A 23394-nucleotide genomic window follows, 5' to 3' on the forward strand; every position below is an offset into this window, starting at 1 on the left:
CCGTCCTGGCTTCGCTGGGGTATAATCACATATACACCTAACACTACGTCTTAAATCACTATATTTAAAAAAACTCGCATCAAAATCCATTCATTCCAGTTTAGACAGACAGCGAGAACCGACTTTGCTTTACCAACTTTGCTACTATGTAATGATGATAACCATATGGTGACCCACTTTTTATATCTCTTAACCAAATCGACAATGGGAAACGGTGAGGAAGTGATGAAGGTCTTATTGGATTATCCGAGGACTACAGTGTTTGCTTACCATCAGGCAACTCGCATGCTCATTTCGTGTTCTCGTTAAGCAAATGACGAACTAACTATGCTATAAATAAGACAATTTCGTTTTTACAATGTAATAACAATGTGTTATTAAATAAAACCTGCTCGAACTTGTTTACATATTAGATATATTTCCAATCTTCCTGAGACAAAGACTTCCAAGAGACAAAGTAGAGACTTTTTTTTAAGTATGCGGGGAACGGGAAAGATCTCCTATATTTTCGGGATAAAAAGTACCCTATGTGTTAATCCAAGGTATCAGCTATCCCAAACCCAATTTTATAAAAAATAGCCGTTTGTTTGAGCGTGAAGAAGTAACAAATATAAACAACAACAACCTTCGCCTTTATAATATTAGTGGGATTGTAATATATTTTAATATCTACTAATTTATATGAGTACTGCTTCTGAAATCGCTAATTAAAGTTACATTTTTACATATTTTTATTTATTATTATTTACATATTTTTATTATATTACAATTTTTCTATCGCTTGTTATGCGGGTAAATAAGAGCTCATGGCTCTCATTATCCCATATTAAAATTTGACAGACTTAGATGACAACCTTTCCAAATGTCACTAAACTATTCCGAAAGACTTTTAAACCTTCAGGGCAATGTCGCTATTTAATATTGGACAAACGAAGATGTTCTAGCTGGACACACTTCTATACTCCTGATTCATATATTTCAAGTTTGAGAATATCTTATAATAAAGAATATATGGAAATTTTTAAATTTTTGATTCGGGCTAAAGCGCTAATCAAAAATGTCTAGGATAATTTGAATCAATTACAACAAAATTAAGTGGAATTCAGTCCTAAGTAAAGAAAAGTAATCCGCTCGGCACATGGTAAGTAAACGAATCTGTAAAGTAATGCCGAGTCTTCAGTAATAGAACATAATGAAACTAATGTAATATAAGTTCCCTTGACACCTTGCTAGCTTACGTAATTAATTTCGGGTAGGATCTAACTAACTCATGTCCCTGTTAGTACCTAATGTAAAACGTATATCTTTATAATTATATAAGTATACATTTTAAAATGTATGTAACATTTAACATTAGTCTTGGTTCGACATTAAAATTTTCATATACATAGTAGACCATTTGATAGGGTAAAGTACTTCGCAGGCAAACCATAACGTGAGATTTCTTCGTTTGTGGCGCGGTTTGTAATATCTGGCTAAACACAAAAACGCTGGGCTGCGTGATGTTAGAAATGATTTTACTTACAATAGTACATTTCATGGAATCATTTTCGTTTATTACCCGTAGCCCTAAGGAGCACTGCTATTGTATTCCCTCGAGCAGTATCAGGTGCCAAGGGACATTTCCGCTGACTTGAGTGGTGCAGACAATTTGCAGACTTGTAGGCACCCTTTAAGTCGTTTATTTTACAATACAATTTGAACAAAATATTTACCAATTTGGTACCACGGACAACCATACGATGACAACACCAATGGTTTTTTATGGAAGAAAATAAATATTGGAAAATCCTACTTATTTTTGGATTTTGACAACTAAAACAAGTCTACTTTATTCTATACCAATTGTATGTATGTACATTTTTGTGGCCTTGTTGTCTGACAATGACAAGGCCCACAAATGTACTTTTACTTCATATCATCAACTTTATGGATGCATTAAAGTATTGAGATGGTATGAATTAATGACGTTTCGACTAAAAAGTACCTCGTTTCGACTAAAAAGTACCTAAGTATATAATATTACTAGAGGTAAAACCATAATAAAAATGTAGCCTAGGTCACTCCAAAAAGTTTCACTCCAAAATCTCTGTGTATATAAATTTCATCAAAATCGGCCCAGTAGTTTTTGAGTTTATTCATTACAAACAAAAATACAAATCTTTTCTCTTTATAATATTATATTAGTATGGATAAACAATAAATCTCCCAGTAGCGTCTGTCTATATGAACGCAGACAGACGCTAGAACAGGGAGTTAACTAAAGTTTAAGGTATACATTATATTATTATGATTTTACCCGAAAGAAGCCGGGACGGGCTGCTATATATATTTTAGAATGGGTACGCCCATTCTAAAACTAGTTGTTCGCCGCGAACGTATACTCGCGAATACAATAAATTTTGATGAGATTATACAAAATTGTGAATATTTCAAAAACTGCTTAACCGAGTTTGTTGCACCACGAAATTAAAAGTTCCATGTTTTGCATATCCTACATACCTTTTAAATTTCACCAAAATCGGACCAACAGTTCAAAAGTTATCGCGTTACAAACATACATAGGTACATACAAAAAATGTATCTTTGCCCCAAGTAGAATGTAAGAATTTTTTATTTTTTTAAATGGCGTTCGTAAAAATAAAACTAAATACCTATAGTGAACTAAAAAGAGGTCGCCTTCCAGCGGGATTCGAACTGTAGACGCTCAAGTCAATCAGTCATTATCTCTTTGTAAACGAACTGGACTATTCATCTTTTGTCAACGCTGATGAAAATATCTGTCTATTATGTCTATGTGTATGTCATAATAGAAAATGAAATTCCTTTGTTATTTCGTTGTCACTACAAACACAAAATAGTCGTAAGAGCCATCAATTTCAAAGGCGCTTAGGCCATTTGTGCCAACTCCGCCATTTTCAAAAATGAGCTGAAACGGAGACCTCACTCGCTTCGTTCGCTCGGTCAATAAATACCAAAGTTTAATATAAATTACATATAAAGTAAATAATTAAAATTACTTTATACATGTATATTAATCCACATGATTTCAAGCATCCAAAATTTAATTAACTACGGCGCTGCTCTCTTATAGAATCTCAAAAACAAACGGATACACAAAATGTCTATTGATAAATTTCATTAATTACAGACATTAATAACAGCTATGTGAATGTCCTACATGTTACTTATTAATTGATGGATTGTGTTATTTATATACGTGTATTTTAACCGAATATCGACCAAATATTCGGAGCATTGATGTTTTAAGTCTATGTACAAATTCACCTACTTTACATTTATACGTAATTTATATTCCGGAAAACGTTAGATAGATGGTTCAGAGTTCAAGCCCATTCATAGTCATCGGAGTAGGGATCAGCGGCCAAAGGTGGCTAAATTACAGCTTGCTGGCTGAATAATTCATCGTTATGAGACAACATTTTTCTCTCCTTGCGAGGTTGGCCAACTAGAAATAATCTGCGTTTAGGTCCCTCGCGATCACGCGCCACTTCCAAAATAAGTAGATACGAATGTATGTCTTCTTAAATCCGGTCGTACAATTCAAAAATAGTATATTTGCTGGGTAAATTAAAAACTTCGTATAAGGATACGATAGGTACTAAGAAGAACCAAATCGAGTTGGGAAATAGGAGCATTATTAGTTTAGTTTTTTTTTCGATCGCAGTGAAAAGCTTTTTGTTTATCCATAAGTGCTTTTTGCGAAGAAAACTGTCACCTAGGGCCCGATTCTCGCGCAATTGAATAAATTTCAAATCATCAATTTTTTATTTTTGTTCTACTGCATGAGTTTTTCAATTGCATTAGAAACGAGCCCCTGAGTAGATGGCATTGTGATGGCACTTTGAAAAATATCAGACCTCATAAATCTGATTAGGTACCATCTTTAGCCATCATTACAAACGGAAAAGGAAAATAGATAGATAATTGCATTTATTTGTAACAAAAAGTCACACATTCACAAGAAAAAGTAAGTGATAAATCTAAAACTATATCTAAGAAAAAGACAAATTTATCCCATGTGGATTGTGACCGTGTATCACAGTGATACAAATAGGCAGTACCTCAGTGTGGATTTCGCTCAAGGCGGAAACACTGACTTTCAGTTACCACCTTTAGAGGGAACGCGATTAGGCACGCAGCGAAAAAAGAAAAAACAGTTATTGATAAAATTAAAATTTAGAAATGCAAAGAAAAAAAATTAATAAAAGAATAATATTGGCCGTAATGTATGTTAAATCTATGATTGAAATAAATTTATAATAACTAAATGGCGACATACACCACAAGTGGATAATTAGGGATTAGACAACCAAGATTTGTTTTGGATGTTTTAGAAGAAAGAGTTTTAAATTACGTAATTGTGGAGGGATATTGTTCCAGCACTTGGTTGCCTGGTAGCGAAAACAACCAGTGAAGGCAACGGTCCGGTGTATGTGAAACATCAACGGAACCCTTGTTCGCCGATTGTTGGGATTGTGAAAAAGCAGTTTCGAATAAAGGTAGTGCGGTTTCTTGAATTTTAGGAGGTCAAACATGAACGTAGCCAGGTGTAAGGGGATGGCAAAGCAGAACCGGCAGCAGGCGATCTGAATTCGCTGGACCATTACGTTGTGTTTTACTTAATAGACGAGGACCGTACACCCGATCACCGTAATTAAGCCGAGATAAAATAAGTGATTCACGTATTTTGTACATGACTTAAGGTCGATAATTGTTGTGGGAGCGGGGCGGGTTAATTGTTTATTAAGCTTAGTTCGCCCCTAACCCGCAAACCACCGCCAATTATAATTAATTCCTATTATTCACCTTTGAGAAATACATCCTCGTTATGAAATACCTATCCACAATCTACAGCAAAAATGTATATGTTGCTACCACCTACTGGTGGTGACCACTTTCCATGGTCTAGGACTTCTACCCCTGCTTAATACAAAAAGTCATAATTTAGCATTAAAAATAAACTCACCTTTAAAATTGCAGTACAAACGAAATCTGAACAAACCTGGAAAACATCTTATTTATTTATTTATCTGGGTGAAAATATTTTTTTTATCGCGTACTCTGTAAGACTGGTAAAAATATATGATTTAAATTCGCATGTTTTCTCATCTTTTGTTCAATTTCCAGTTTCCCGCTGTGTGTCTCGTCCCGCAAACTTGTCCAATCCCGCTTCCTGCTATGTAATGTAGATATCCTGTACCGTTTTCTACATATTGTGCCATCATGTTTTTCGCAAAGTGTCCCGTTCCGTTTTTCACTACGTGTCTCCTTCCCATTTCCCGCTCTGACTCCCACTGCGGCTTTCTGCAACGCGTGCCGTCCCATTTTCCAAGACGTTTTACTACAAAAAGTTCAGACAGACATACGGACATGCGGACATGCGGACATGCGGACATGCGGACATGCGGACATGCGGACATGCGGACATGCGGACATGCGGACATGCGGACATGCGGACATGCGGACATGCGGACATGCGGACATGCGGACATGCGGACATGCGGACATGCGGACATGCGGACATGCGGACATGCGGACATGCGGACATGCGGACATGCGGACATGCGGACATGCGGACATGCGGACATGCGGACATGCGGACATGCGGACATGCGGACATGCGGACATGCGGACATGCGGACATGCGGACATGCGGACATGCGGACATGCGGACATGCGGACATGCGGACATGCGGACATGCGGACATGCGGACATGCGGACATGCGGACATGCGGACATGCGGACATGCGGACATGCGGACATGCGGACATGCGGACATGCGGACATGCGGACATGCGGACATGCGGACATGCGGACATGCGGACATGCGGACATGCGGACATGCGGACATGCGGACATGCGGACATGCGGACATGCGGACATGCGGACATGCGGACATGCGGACATGCGGACATGCGGACATGCGGACATGCGGACATGCGGACATGCGGACATGCGGACATGCGGACATGCGGACATGCGGACATGCGGACATGCGGACATGCGGACATGCGGACATGCGGACATGCGGACATGCGGACATGCGGACATGCGGACATGCGGACATGCGGACATGCGGACATGCGGACATGCGGACATGCGGACATGCGGACATGCGGACATGCGGACATGCGGACATGCGGACATGCGGACATGCGGACATGCGGACATGCGGACATGCGGACATGCGGACATGCGGACATGCGGACATGCGGACATGCGGACATGCGGACATGCGGACATGCGGACATGCGGACATGCGGACATGCGGACATGCGGACATGCGGACATGCGGACATGCGGACATGCGGACATGCGGACATGCGGACATGCGGACATGCGGACATGCGGACATGCGGACATGCGGACATGCGGACATGCGGACATGCGGACATGCGGACATGCGGACATGCGGACATGCGGACATGCGGACATGCGGACATGCGGACATGCGGACATGCGGACATGCGGACATGCGGACATGCGGACATGCGGACATGCGGACATGCGGACATGCGGACATGCGGACATGCGGACATGCGGACATGCGGACATGCGGACATGCGGACATGCGGACATGCGGACATGCGGACATGCGGACATGCGGACATGCGGACATGCGGACATGCGGACATGCGGACATGCGGACATGCGGACATGCGGACATGCGGACATGCGGACATGCCGACATGCGGACATACAGACATACAAACATTTCCTAAACTATATTTTCGTCATCTATATCAGTAACTAAGTATATTCCATTAAGATAAAAAAAAAAAAATGTACAAATTTGTACCAATGTACCTTTCTTCAATGTTTTTAAATGTTAATTATATGTCAGGATGATGATATTGATGATGATGATGATATTATACAATATCATCATCATCAAATATACAATTTCAATCATAAATATAAATTTATCATCACTATAAGCCGTACACGGCGTCATTAAGATTGGACCCGGGTTAAGATATTTGCAGAATTATAATAAATGATTTATTTCATTCAAATCCTATAAGTCTGGTCCCATAGCGGAATTTCTATTCCGGTCAGATGCTCCGTAAAAATGTACATGAATAAAATTATAATAGGATCCATTTGGGACAACCGACTGGAGTAACTGGAATTATTATAGTAGGTACTACTGCTATTTAATTAATGTAATAACATATTTTAATGGTTAAATAGGACACCCGAAATATTTCCTTTGTTAATTAATTTCACGCTCTCTGATGCGGTCCCTTTGTTGATTCCATCCAAAAGCCAATTAAGCTATTCAATAGAAAAGCTACAGGTTTACTTTCTATGATTAATCTGTCTAATAATATTGACCGTTATCTCATCAAATAAATAATTAATTTTGGGGATAAATACCACGGATTGAGCTTATTCGAAACTTGTATTTATTGTCACAATTTTTAATTGTTCTCGTAGCAAACACAATTTAGCAAAACTAAACATATTTATGCATTATGATTAAGTAATCAAATCAATCGTATAGAACATACAGCAGTATTGTGCGTCCTAGCATAAGCTCATGGATTAATTAATATTAGCAATTGGGTTTTAGATGCTCAATTTTTAATCTGAAGATAGAATGCGATCAGAAAATGATATTATTTAGATTTTCTGATACCGATTGAATAATTAGAATATCACTTTTAATCACAGATTCGGTGGGCGTATTATAATCACTGGACCACCACCGCCTCACCAGCGTGTTCCTTACATACATAAATATAAAAACAATAGGTAATTAATTTCATAAAGGAAATGACTAAAAACAATTTCATAATCCAGTGGCATGCAATATCCTCCCATGGATGTCGTAAAAGGCTACTAAGGGACAGATAACCTAGGCGGATGACAGGCAACAATAGCATTCTCAAGGAGGGTTGACGTCAGGCAGAAGGCCGGTTATAATATCACAGACGAAACTTAAAAAAATTTAGGTATTTATAGCTCTAAACGCAACCGAGAACAGAGATGAGATTGATAGAGAATTGTTCCCTATAGTGATTTAAATATTTAAAAATGAATGTAAATCTCTTTTGTTGACATTTAGTAGCAAGTCGGGACAACTTTCAAAGCTTTGTTTCATAATCGGTTTATCGGACAAGCCTGGCGTTAATTAAGGACTGCTGTTGCCGGTTGCGCGGCTTGTTTACATCCAATATGCCTATATGATTCAAACTCAGAAATCCTGAAACCAGATTTGTTAATTCATTATCATTGAAAATCAATAAAATTTATTTTCTTAGTAGCTTTGCCTAGTATTTTTAATTTTTAGGCCCAACATTTCATCAAAGTCAGTCCAACGTCAGCCGTGTAAGTGGAACAGACATGATTTTCATACAAACTTTCACCCCTTCTTATATTTACTTGGGTGTTGATTAAAACAAAGTAGCTGATGTTTGGAAGTCTTTAACTATTTGCATACCAAATTTCATCAAAATCGGTCCTGCGCCTTAGCCGTGAAAGTTTGGTTTTGCAAAAATAATAATTATACTTTAGTGAAAAGTAACATCCTGAACAGTACCCGGCTCAAAGGTTCCCATTACACTGGCCGCATTTCCTCTTTGTATTCCAAGACGAAATCCATGTGTGTATCCTCGAAACCAGGTTTTATTTATATTACTGGGTGTGCAAACGGATATTATTATGTTCAGTTTGTGTTGTACTTGTACCCGCATAATCATTAGTGTGTATATATTTTTGTATGATTATTGACATCACGTGGTATAATACAGTAGTGTTAGGTTTCCCAGAATACACGGGTTACTTTGGGTCAAATAATGATCTACCATCTTTAACATATTCTAATAACAATATAATTTAGATAAAATAAAAAAATCCTTAATGATTTAGGGAGTAAAGTATCTATTAACATTAATTACGCTCGTAAATTACTCCAAATCACCCATACCTTAATTTCTGGAGAGCAAAAGCCATTACCCACGGCTTTTTAATGGTAATTTTAAATGCTGGTTATATTACTTAAACTTTTTATAGTTATGTATCCTATAAAGATGAGTTTGCTGGCGAACAAAATTCTAGATGAGCCAAACTCGACGTCAACTCTATTAGATTTTTGAATTTATTAACTAAAACTTTCTGCCAAACATAATTTGGTTAGATAAACCGGTTAAGCGTGAGTTTAGTTAAAGATATCTTTATACTGAACAAACTCTAGAACATATTTCACCAATTCTATTCATTTAAATGCAACACAATTTGCGAAGAAATTAAGCATTACTTCTTCTTTCGTTTTGAAAGTGTAATGGCATTCAAGCATCTATCTGGCTGTTACATTGGTCACATCATATAGTTTATACAAACAAACTAATAATAATAATTTCAAAGGAAGTTCAACTACGAAAAACTTATAAAAAATGTTGTATCTTAATTCTTAACACTGAATGGCGAAATAAAATTCATTTAAAATATTGAAATATAAAATTGGAAATAAAGGTGTTCATCTTTTTAAAAAATAATATGTCAAAGTACTCTTAACATTTAATTATTTTCACCAGATCTAGAAACATAAACGAAATTACTTCTATGAATGTTTGTCTGTTTAAAAAACTGAGTGGTAGTATAGTGATTAAGACGACCTATGCAATGGTATACTGCATTATTGTTCTAATGATTCTAGGTTCAATTTGCTAACATATTTGATTCATACAATGTGGTTTTCATATACCAAAAAATCATGATCATCTATATGAAAATTAAATAATTACTTATGGCATGGCATGATCATTACATTGCAACATGACCCACTACGAACTAAGCACTTTCCCCTGGTTCTATCTCCGTGACTTATTTATCAGCACGGGGTCACGGGGCGCCACAACTACAGGATTCGTTAGAGTATTAAATTAGTGACAAGGGTCCTGTTCACAACTCTCTAGTTTATTTTCTGCCTATTCTACTTCATTCAAATAGCCGTATTTATGTCTTCACTACTGGGACACTAGACTTCCTTATGGATTTACCTTCAACCTACAAAAAAAATATTATAAAGAATAATTAAGTATAGATACGCTGCATTTAGAAAAAACTCTCGTAATACTGTTTTCAAATATTAATTATTTACTTATAAAAGCTTTTTCCAAGAGTATAATACGGATACCAACTTTTGCCCCAGATCTTCGACATTTTTAATAAACGATATCGTATTTAACGACTAAGTACGATCCTTTTTTAGTTTTTATTGAAGTATATATAACAAAAACAAAAATACTATATGCCCGCGTAGCACTTGTCGTAGCCCTTGCTACAACGCTACGTAACAGTGAACGTGTGCTACTATACCGCCAAACAAAATTGGTAGTTATAATCTAATAACCGTTGGGGTCGAAAGGAAGGTAGACTACTTAAATTAAGTTTCAATCTATATTTCTTGTAAGGATTAGTAATTGAGATTGGGAAGGCATTGCATTGCCACAGATAGTATAGATCACACAGAGACTGGTATTACTTATTGAGGAAAAGATAATTAATACGACGATTCGATGAACGAATATTTGCGATGCGAAAACATTTATTTTACTCAATTTAGAACTCATTTGTAAAAATCCTACGGATATATTAATGTTTGTTTAAAAAATAATCGGCTAAGAAAATTTAAAATTTTAAGTAATTCTTAATAAGAAAGAATCGGTTACTTTGAAAAATATTTTATTGTTATAAAAATGAACAAATCATGTTTCTGCATGGACAAAATATTGAAGTGAAGGATAAGGTTATAAAATATCACTTTGATATACATATATGAAGGGGATTGCAAAGGAGATTTAAATAAAAATAATGGAAGATGGTTATAGTAAAATTTATAGTACTTCTCCTGTATGTACAGCTCAATGACACAAAAAAAATAAACACAAAACAAAAACGCAAATGTCACTTTTAAAAAGAACTAAACTAATGAGGTCGGAATCCGGGGCGCGCGATCTAACCTTCGTGGACGGCACCTCAACATGCCCCCGGGCGTTGGAAGCTGCGCTTTCAACCAACCACTTGTACAGGCAGCGGACATATTTTGCTAAAGGCTCTCCTTATAACACCTGTAGTGGTTGAAACATCAGCAACGCAGGCGACACCATCCTGTCCTGGGTGGACTGCAATAATCCTTCCAAGCTTCCATTTTAAAGGAGGAAGGTTGTCTTCCTTACAACTAAGGAACCAATCTTTAGTTCGTCCTTAGACTTCATACGCTGCTGTATTTCTGAGACGTACTCTTTGCTCCAGCGAGCCCAGAAATGTTATATACACCTATAATAGGCAATATACACCTTTACAAGTCTACTACCACGTTCCTGACGAGAAGCACTCATTATAGAGCCGGCGTAATCGACACCCACATTTTGGGTAGCCACCTGGAGTGATCCGTTGTTCAGGTAGGTTTCCCATTATAGGACTTACAATCTGTCCTTTCATTCTAGTACATAAAACACATTTATGATAATAAACCTTTGCTAAATGACGGCCTCCCTATAGGCCAATAAGACTCCCTTATAGAAGGGACCGGCATGCATTAATATTTTATGCTCAAAATTAAAAAGTAATTGTGTAAACTCATAAGTGGACTGGAGTAATATTGGATGTTTTTTATTAAACGAGAATTCTGAGTTGTCAAGACGTCCACCAACGCGCATGATATTATTATCATCTAAAAATATATTAAACTTTAACAAGGGACTCTTCGTAAATAAATCTTTTTTATTTAACAATAATTCATATTCTATAAACGACTCCCTTTGACAAGATTACAGTGATTTCTGTCCAAAAATAAACACCATCGATATTTACTCGCAGGGAGTTAAGGGCCTTTTTAAATAGACGTGCTGCCATAAGAGCATCACACAACTCCAATCATGGAATTGTAAGAATTTTTATTGGTGCTGCTTGGCTTTTTGCTATTAAAAGGCGAACCATATCGTTCCCTGATGTGTCAGTAATACGAACATAAACGCGTGCACCATGCAAATGATATGCAAATCTTACTTTACATACGAATCACAAATAACACGTCGTGGAATATGAAGATTATTAACAAGCGGGTAATCTTTCAGTAATTGATATCCACGACTTTTGTATAACGAGTGTCAAAGGTTCATAGAACCTATGTTCCAATCAACTGATGATTTGGCAGTAACTGATACCAATTGAGGTTCATTTGAGGCCCATTTTCGTAATGGTATATCAGCAGATGCTAATGCTTCAGTGACTTTAGTGGCACTATCTCAAGATGAATCCTCTATTTCAATCATGTGACCCATTGATTGACACTCTGTCAAAAGACCATGATACATTTTGTTCCTGTCTGGTTTATTGTCTAACCTGCGTTCTAATGAAAATAACCACTGCTCAGCTTTACTATAAGAATCACCTAACAAACTTGCACTTAGTTTGTGCGGTATTTGAATGCAGAATCGCCAGTCTATCATACGGGTTGTATTTTTTATGAAGCCTTCCTCACAGAGTTTCTGGTCTGGTGTATAATGAGGTAAACTTTCTTCAACATCTTTCAGTTGCCCAAAACTTAACAAGTCGGTTCGGATATCTTCCCATTTATCTATATTATATCATTAGCTCCTAGATTAATTTGGCTAAAATTATACTTGATATCATTGGACAGCAAAGAATTATTTTTAATAGACAAAGGACCCGAAATTTTCCAGCCTAATCTAGTTTTACATAGAACAGGCAGGCTCAATCCCAAAAAACATCAGCCCCTATCAGTAAGTCAACTTCAGAAGGCTTATAAAACGTAGGGTCCGCTAAACAAATATGTGAAGGAATTTTTAAATTCTTAATATTATTTTCACGACTTGGGATATTATTTGTAATTGATGGTAAAACATAACAATTAATATTAATTGCAAAACTGTCATTTAATGACTTTATTTTAATATAACATGTTTTACTTACGTGCGAATTGACGTTATTAATGCCCAATATAGATCTATCGATCGTATTAGTCGGTTATTACAAATGTTTGATGACATCAAACATGATGTACTACCAGAATCTAACACGTCGCGAACGATGTGCTCTTGATTTTTGTTATCATATACTTTTACTAAAGCCGTGGACAAAAGCACATCGACCGCCAGTAACTGATTATGACAGGACTCTACCAAACTCTTCAAAGATGAAGAGGTAGCGCCGTCGGCACTAAGCTACGACCTGATTGTCAGGAGGAGTATTCATAACAGACTTAGATTCAGCTACATGAACTAATACATTATGACGACGCTTGCATATCCTGCACCCTGGCTTTTTGCATGTATTCGCAAAATGACCTGACTTAAAGCAATTAAAGCACACTTTAAAGCTTGGAAGTGTCTCGAACCTCGCTTCATTACTTAAAGCTAGAAATTGTGGACAATTATTCAAAGCATGCTCACCTTGACATTTACAACAAAGCTGTGGAGAATTTTCAGAACGTGCATTAAAAGAATTCTGGGCCAGCATTGACTTAAGCTTAGGAATCGGTTTGATCAGACCGATGCTCTGGTTACTGCGTGATAATTCTAAAGTTTCAAGTAAATCAGCTCGATTACGAAGGAATTGAAGAAATATCTCAAAATTAATAGAAACATCTCGACCTAAATTACCTTTATACTCTTCCCATTCACGATAGGATCTCTGATCTAATTTTTGTGTAACAATGTAAATGAGAAGTGTATCCCAGTATGTAACTGGTTCGCCTAAAGCTTCGAGAGCTCTTAAGTTTTTATTTAATTGATCTATCAAACGTTTCAATATAATAGAAGACTCCTTCGTAATGACCTCAAGGTTGAATAATGCCGATATATGATTTTGAATAAGTAAACGCTTGATATCAAACCTTTCGCACAATAATTTCCACGCGATTGCATAGTTACTAGCTGAGAATTGTACAGAATGAATGACGACAGCAGCGGATCCCTCCAGAGAAGCCCTTAAATAATGAAACTTGTTTATTTCATCAATTTCTCTATTACAATGGATAAGGCTAGTAAAGGTGTCGCGAAATTCCAACCAGTTGTCATACGAACCACTGAATTTAGGTAACTGTATAGTGGGCAACTTGACAAGACGGTTGCTATTACCATTCGAACATTTCTTGGTGGTATGAGATTTATTAAATTCATTTAATATTCCTTGAGCATCAGTTAAGGCTTTATAGTAAAATTTTTCGAATTCAGCCCGTTCCGTTAACTTACTTTCCATATTTTCAGCTGAACATTCCAACTGTAGTTGCACGTCGTCATATTTTTCGTACAACGATTCCAGCTTACCCAAACGCAATTGTAATTCCCTGGCGACAGACTCAGTGATAGGCTTAGAAATAGTGAATAAATAATTAGTGAACACAGTCACACGTCCTTTAAAACTGGCACGCCGTTTCGTCAAATCTTTCACATCGCTCATTTTGATAGCTTGGGAGGCTGGGCAATGTCAACCTGAAATTTATACATTAATGTGGATAATAGTTGGAGCAATTCTAAAGATATGTAATTTAAATTGACTATAGATACATTTACTAATTTGTCCACAAATAACCTGTAATTGTCATAAACAATGATTCTGATAACGTTCACTGAACTGACTTTTACAAATGAAAGTGTGTCCATGTAAACCTAGCACATCTTAAGTATACTATACCTATTATTTAGTTACTACTAATTGATCTCAAAATTTAATAATTAAGTTCAATACAATAAAGTTACAACGAACACGCATAAATTATTTACCTGAATGAGTGCTGGGTTTATTTATATTAAATAACTAACAGGACTTAACACCGCTTGATATGAAATACTTCCATCAATTAGTAAGCTGCTGGTAGTCTCCATTTGTAACCCGAATAAATCAATCAATCTTCACTGGGTTTTACATGAACTTCATATAATTGTTTATTCATTTCCCAATTATCCGGCGACATTTAGGACCATTATGAAGGGGATTGCAAAGGAGATCTAAATAAAAATAATGGAAGATGGTTATAGTAAAATTTATAGTACTTCTCCTGTATGTACAGCTTAATGACAGAGAAAAAAAAAAAAACAAAACAAAAACGCAAATGTCACTTTTAAAAAGAACTAAACTAATGAGGTCGGAATCCGGGGCGCGCGATCTAACCTTCGTGGACGGCACCTCAACATATGTGATTTATAACTATTATGAACAAGAAATCATTATAAGGCCTCACTCATTTTTAATTATTCTTATCTAAATTCGATTCGATCGTCTGAAATTAAAACTGGGGCACAAAAAATGTCATAGACTATTATAATAAATTATTTTACAGAGAAATTGCGTAACTGATTATATACAGGCGGCGGATTATATATAGCTACGGAGAAAGTATCTGTATGTCTGTCCGTGGATCGTAGCAGCCAAATTGCTGAACCGATTTTAATCTAGTTTTTTTATATGAAAGAAAATGTAATCGGAAGTGTTCGTAGCTTTCTTTGCAAAATATATTGATATGATATATGAGATATTATATGCGGTTTACAAAATGACAGTTCTTTTGCTGATGAGAATATGTCATTTGAATATGAGAGATGTTATGTCTGTTAATCTGTACATGTCTATATATAAATAAATCAATTACAGATTTACTAATGACTGAAATAAAGTAAGTGCGTTGTAAAGTTTTACATATCCCAGAACTCATTTTGTATTAGGCAGGTAGATACTTATACATATTTCATCAAACAAATATCCGTTTGACAATTTAAAAATTAGTTCACTCTAAAACTCTAACAAATTCCCCAGGAATTGGCGTTGGGCCAACAGCAAAATAAAATTAAATTACCATTTCATTAAAAGTTGAGAAGAAAATAATTCACGAGTAGATGCGTCCGTCTTGGTTGTAGCAAAGAAACTAAGCGACAAAAGTTTACTGGAACATGATTATTCATAGTTAATCACTAGATTCCAGATGCGCTTGTAGTTTTACAGGAATCAGGAAGAGAAGTATGTTAAATATCCAACAAGTATGTTGATTAAAAAGCAGTATATAGTATGTACGAGTAGTATAGGTCTTGTGACTTATGTTGGTAAAATGTCGTAGCATTTCGTAGCTAGCGCTGCGACTTCAGTTACGTGACGTAGGACTTGGAGCGACTCCTTCATGTTCCCCAAGTTATGTTCTTGTATACATGTGATATAAATCATAATTATGCAACATTCTGACTAAATACACACAATTATCTTTCAAAGCCTTTAATTTGCGGATTTTTAATAATTTGTAGATACAGGGGGAAATAATAACCTGGTTTCCATTCTGTTTTATATTACAGACGAGTAGTGATGAACACTAGTTAAGAACGGATGCCGGAACAAACTGTAATTACGCAGACTGAATTACATCCCGGAAGCTGCGTTGACTGTCTGCAAAAAATAGTTCAAATAGTGAATGACGGTCGAAGTGACGGAAAACAAAAACACAAAAGAAGGTCATAAAATAAAATATGTTGCTATATTTTTTTCTTTTTTAGTTTTACTCTACAGCTAGGTTGCCATTTTATCCCACTACAAATAAATTTGATACACGTTGTAAATATTGTCGATTTTCCATGAATACTGTAGTGAAGTTTTTTGCGCTGAGACTTTTCGATTTATTAATTTTAACTATATTGACTTCTTGTTATTTTAACTACGATTTGTTATTTTTAATTATTAACTAACTATTACTTGCTTACTGACTAGTTAGTAAATATTTAAATTTATAAACTTTGACCATATAAAATTACTATTGCATACTTACTTATATAAAAAAAACATTCTTAGGTATGTACAGTACATACGCACAGATTTAGGCGCACTCGCGAGGAAGCCGCCAACTTGCCTACGAACTAAATGAAAAAAGTTATCGAGAACTGCACATTGCAAGTGTTTGCATATACTTGACCGTACTGAGAGCGAGTGCTCTCAGGCTACAAGTCGGAAATTACACCTCTTCAGAATTTCAATACTAAGCCGCTGAACGAATAACTAAACCCTCCTATTGTTTCCACTAGTATCGTCTCTTTAAAAGTACTGTATTTAAATGAATCAAACTATCCTGATTAAATGGTGTTAATCAGAACGTGAAAGTAGGTAGGGGAGAAGATTTGGTCACAGACACAAGAGCTTGTAAAAATGTATTCTCAGAGATCATCGATACAATAACAATAAATTATAGAATAAGACTCCTTGACTCTTCGAAAACATTTATAACTACAAGTGTGTAATCCACACAGCGTACCCTTTTTCGTCCATTCTTTCTAGAGAATTTGGCGAAATAGTTTGACTTACTATTAGGAAATTTAACTCCGTAAATCTTCTTGGTAAAATTTCCTTCCTAGCTTCTTATTTTATTACTATGCTCCGCGTGCAAAAATTTCACTTTCTTCCATAACATTTTTCACACGCATACCTGCACACCACTGCACAGATTCAAAAAATATTTATGATAACTTAAATCATGTTGGATTACGTAACAAATTCGTCTATCAGTATAAAATAGCTATATAATAAAGATGAAAAGTTTGTCTACCCTGAAACCACTAGTTACATTTTGTTTAAAGGTATTTGATGGTTATAAGGAGTAGTAAGGTATAAAGCTCCCACGGTAGTAAATGAACGAGTATGTAGGTAAAGCTAGTCAAATAAGAATATGAATCAATAATTCAGTTCCATCATTCGAGTTGCAACACAAATTATATCAAATTGTCACACCCTGTCAGGTAAATTTATCTTTAAAAAAATGTGCGTTACCAAGTAAAATAAAGAACATTATGAGTACCTACTCATACTCAATGTACTCAATGTACCTACATTGAGTACATTGAGTACTCAATGTACCTACATTGAGTACTCGCTTCTCTCACATCGTAATTCATACATATCTCACCTACCACACCCTAATGAGTATTAATGGTTACATTTAGTAGAATTTGATGTATAACTTCTAAGCTACGCACAGTGGCTTTGGGATTTACAAATAGCTTGTGCACGCGGCTTCGCCCGCGTCTATTTTTTTTTTATAATGATTCACACTTATTGAGGTAAATTCGAGAATTGTGGTATGGGGTACTAACTCAACGATACTATATTTTGTAACAAATACATATATAGATAAACATCCAAGACCCGGGTCAATCAGAAAAAAACCTTTTTCCATTATGACCGGGATCGAACCCTGGACCTCTCGGTACAGAGGCAAGCACTTTACCACTGCGCCACCGAGGTCGTCGAAGGACACTTCTTCCCTCAGGATAAGTATTTTTCCGGAATGAAAAGTAAACCCTATGTCCTTCTCCTTACTTCAAACTGAATGAAAAATTTTTAGATTCGTTGAGCAAATAAAGCGTGAAGAGTTAACAAACATACAAGCTTTCTTTCGCATAAATTAGGATTAAGATTGTTTCGAGTTGGAAGACTTACTACTACTTATACTATACTTTCTATTTACTTTATATAGTTTTTTTCGATAGCACTTTACGATTATGCATTCCACGTACTGAAATGAAATATGTCATAGGTACGTTGGCAAATTAAAATATTGATACCTATTTGGTAAAGCTTACCCCTAATTTGATCATCATCATACTCTTAGAAAAAAATGAAGAAAGAAAGAGAGTAGAAGTAGCTTTGGATATTGTAAGGTGGACTTGTAGTTTCTTGATAGAATTGAATTCAATAGGTTGCTCGTTAGCTTTCGTATAAAAATATAGCGATGTGTAATACCTACCCAGATGAAAAATAAATGGTATGAAAATATCATACCACTTATTTTTCATCAGGGAAAGGGAAAAGCCATTTATTTGGAAATCATAGACCTTGAAATAATTGATTGGCCTTTTCCTGGTGTTCCACTGGTAGGTAGCCAGCCACAAGCACCCACGTAGCAATTAGGTATGTTATGGGGAAAACCACGTAAAATTATGAAGGTTACTTTGTTACCTATTTTATGTCTTTATTATGATGAAAGGTAAAATCAACAAAACGTATACCAATATTATGTCAATATATGTAAAAACACACTGTTTACGAGGCAGGATAAATAAGAAAGATCAGGCATGACCGGGGTTCAGATGTTTGTGCTGTGTTGTGTATACGCAATGTCCATCCAGCCAGCATGTCCACAAATACGATGTTAAGTTCCCGTTGGAACGTATACAAACAATCATGAATAGTTCGGACATCACTGGCTAAATACGAACGGAATAATAAGTAGGTACCTACCTAACATTAAATTTATTTTCCTTCAAAGAACATAATTTTAGAATAAATAATTATAGAACAATAATTAGTTATACACTAAATAATTAAGAATAATTTTAGAACAAAGAACATATAATTTTAGTTAATTTATGATGATTCAAGATACAAAATATCCCAGAAATGAATATCGGAGTGTAAGAATTATTGGAATACAAAATTGTCTCTGAATTAATTTTGAAATGCGAATTGCCACGTCACGGTGTTCTATTAATATCTTAAATATGCTTCCTATCATATGATTGATTGATTGATACGATGATTCATACCGCGCCCTACTTCAACTAACTTATAGACTCAGACGCCGTATGCGAAGCAGGCTCGTCATGGAGATAACTCCTTAGTTTACCCTAAAGAAGGATGTTATTAACTTCAAAAAGATATTAGTTTCAAACTATTAGCTAAGCATTAAAACTATTGTACTTTTTAAGAGGCCGGTAATAACGATGCCCGTGGTAAAAGGATAGATTATACACATATTCACTGTGTAATAATTACTACTCCAAGAAAGACGGAGATTAATCTATTTATGAATGGCAATCTATTCAAGTAATTACAGAAAATCAGGCCCATTCTTTTTTTTTTATCTAGGTGCGTGCAAAAATCTTTGGTTTGGTTTTTAAGGTATATTTTAGCGAACATCGGGCTTCGTGGCGGCAGACAGCATATAACATGTTCAAGTGAGAGAGCGAGAGAAAGAACAAGTACAGCAATGGACTTCTTGTGGCTGAGATGACGTTAATGATATCAATGTACATAGAAGCCGTACAAGGTCGAAATACATTAATATTTCTCAAGTAAGTAGTCTTGACTGCAAATTAACTCGTTTACACAACTGATAACTATCCTAATTTACAAAAATATTTATTTATTTGTCGTGAGCATATAATCAACGTGGTCTATATGCTTTTCCGTAGTGTATGTAGGTATTTTGCCTAATATTCCCCTAAAGTGTCCGAAGCGGCAACGTCATTCGAAAGTGTATTGGCTTACTAACTTTCAATAGTAGGTTATTAGGTACATGTGGACGCTGCGATTAAAATTTTGTCAAATAACTCGAGTGATTATAAGATTAATAAATTTCTAATACCAGCATTTTTGTCTTTTGAGAAAGCATTGGCAAATAGTACCTAAAAACTGTAGAAAAATAATTGTAAGACAACGACTTCCGTGATAATAGCTTATAACAATTTTGAAATATGAATATTCATAATAGTAGAATTTATTAAATAACCATCTGCTAAAATTAAATTAACGGAATGCAAATATACAAAATAGAATACTTCTATTTTACCCGAATATTTTTGATTAAAATCAGTATCATATTACTTTATCAACTTTCGTGAACTCGTTGTTTAAATGGTGCTGCTTGTTTTCGTAAACAACAATAAATTAAAATGTAAACATAACATAAAACAGCACTTTATGTTCCGCCGGAAGGGAAAAGGTGGTGCAAACAAGGAAGGGATGGCTGGATGGACCCTGGCTCCGCGAGGATTCGATAGCATCTCTTAAATTGCAAGTTATAATACACAGCACCCGGGAGAGTCATAAATAAGGCGCTTGAAAGCTTTAATGTTATTGTTTCGAGACCAAGCCGAATGAACCAATTCACTCTCATTGACTTCGGTTTGTAGCCAACAGCCCGTCCAATACAGAGCAGAGCTTATTTAAATGATGAATTAATTTTATTGCTTAATTAACAATTTAGAACTAAATATAACCAATTCAAAAAGTTTCAAAGCATTTATAAAACAAAAAATGATCTTTATTATCCTACAGTGTCATTACTTTTGCTCATTGGGAATATCAATAATACTAGTCCGATCCAGTGACTTTATTATAACATAAAATTGATATCATAATAAAGTCTTTACTTATAATTGGAGCCATTGGGGTTTGTCAACGTTTAGTAATCCTCTCACCTATCAGCAACAAATTGATTACAAGCAACGGACTGCGCCTAACTCGTATCAACTTCTTTCTGCTGCTGAGCATAAGCTTCTTTTTTTGTTGTTGTACGTCATATCCTTCCCTGTCTGGTGCGTCTCTCACGTATACCCTGCGACTTCGATTATGTAGTCGGCCCATCTTATTGCAGGTCGTTCGACACTTGTTTTCTTTGAGCTACTATTCTGTCACACTATGATATAGTATACCTAATATAAATACAATCTTTATTAATAACCTAGGTTGTTTACCTAACTGGTAAAGTGGTTCCTTTTCAAGTAAATAGATGTGTTGAATAAACGGCTAGTGCACCTTTACTAAATTAAAGTAGCTTGACGAATTTACAATACAGTGTTGGAGATACCGCTGAGCTGAACGTGCTGTACCAGCCGGCGTTTTTTAATGTGTTTAGTTGATAAACGTGAGCCGCGCGCGCCGCTCGTCCCTCGTGCTCGTGCCCGCACCGCACGATCAGACCGCGCTCGCGACAACGCGCGCTTACTGCACGCCTGTGGAATTTCCATTACACTCCAAACCAACCAATAAAACTAATCAGATACATTCTGGTGAAATTTATTTACGGGTCACCAAATATCTACTCAAGCAGCACCGGAATAATCAAGCTGGAATACTCTCTGCCAGCCAATATACGGAGTTGATCGCAATCGATTCAAGGTAGATATAGGGAATAAGTTTAACCTATTCTTAATTTAACATAAATAAATTATGTATTCGTGGCACGGGAATGCATTTCGAGTACAAACGTGAGAAGGTATATTATTATACAAATTATTACTGTGTCCTTGTTTATTTCTGCTTTGTTTACTAACGACCTATCTTGGAGGGATCACGCGAGATGAAATTATAGGATAGTTAAATCATTACATGATTCCATCTTCGACATAAACATTAATTTATACCTACTCCCTTACGCTATAATGCATGTAAACTCATCATATTTAACAATGTATGAAGTAAAAAAATAAAAATTAAGCTGTGCATCCCGGGGCTTCGCTCCCGTGGGAATTTCGGGATAAAACAGTACCCTATGTGTTATTCCAGGTTATATTCTACCTGTATACCAAATTTCATAACAATCGGTCAGGTAGATTTTTCGTGAAAGAGTTGTTACTTAAACATACATCCACATGGTTCTCACAAACTTTCGCATTAATAATATTAATAGGATTCGAATTAGTAAATATCTAGATAGATTTACACACAACATCACACGTGTTAAACATAATATGACGACGCGGAAATCTGATAATCTTATATTGTTTTAGCCAGAAATTTGGAATACTTACAAAACTTATTAAATATAACAAAAATGGCCATAAGAAACAGATTTAGCCCAAACAAAGTAGCGCCGATGGTATCTAAAGTTGGCTTGACTTGGAAAAGTGCCGGCGACGCGCGACGCCTGCTGCACCGAAATGCAGGCGCGGATCCAGCTTTATAAAAGGTTATGGGTACAACAAGATATATGAAATAAACCTCCTCAATAAATATCCTCCTTTTGTGTTTTCCTGAATGTTTTTGCAAGACCTCGCTTGGATTATTTTTTCGGTACATGCCCTTGAGGCAGCTGCATTACAAAATTTTGTCTTGGATGTCATGATAATTAATTAATGATAGGGTTAAATTTCACATACTTAAAAATACATCATTTTTATTATTACTTTCAATTTGTGGTGGCTTTCAAAAGGTTGTGGGCACACTCATACCGCCCGCTAAGATTATAAGATGGATGCGCAGTAAAAGTTACCACTTAGTTTTAAACCTAAGTGGTAACTTTCGACATAGTTGCTAAATTAATCAAAAATTCATTCTGAAACTTTTAAAATAAATTAAGATGTGAATCTTTGCTTTGGAGCTATTTAATTCAGTCAATGTCTAGACAGTTTTTTCTCACTACTTATATCGAAAAGGGAAATAAACTTAAAAAGTGTACGTGACGGTCAGCAAACTAGTTGAAAATAAAATAATGATGCAAGTAATCCAACGTTTGTATTTTTATTAGAAACAGGTCGGCCATACATAATATGCCGTAAAAGAGCTCGTAATATAATGAACGTATCAAAAGCGCCGGCAGCATACCGTAACGATTATTGTAAATCGATAATTAAATAAGCTAAGTACTG

General features: G+C 35.9%; 1 protein-coding gene and 1 pseudogene across 1 annotated transcript in view; one reads left to right on the forward strand and one right to left on the reverse strand.

Moving 5' to 3' along the window:
* Nucleotides 1-23394, forward strand: part of LOC128669662 (muscarinic acetylcholine receptor M2-like) — a 77543-nt gene that overhangs the window by 32653 nt on the left and 21496 nt on the right. The gene's annotated exons all lie outside the window — the stretch shown is intronic.
* Nucleotides 10850-15099, reverse strand: LOC128669669 (uncharacterized; annotated as a pseudogene).

The sequence above is a fragment of the Plodia interpunctella genome, chromosome 1, assembly GCF_027563975.2.
Source record: "Plodia interpunctella isolate USDA-ARS_2022_Savannah chromosome 1, ilPloInte3.2, whole genome shotgun sequence".
Lineage (NCBI taxonomy): Eukaryota > Metazoa > Arthropoda > Insecta > Lepidoptera > Pyralidae > Plodia > Plodia interpunctella.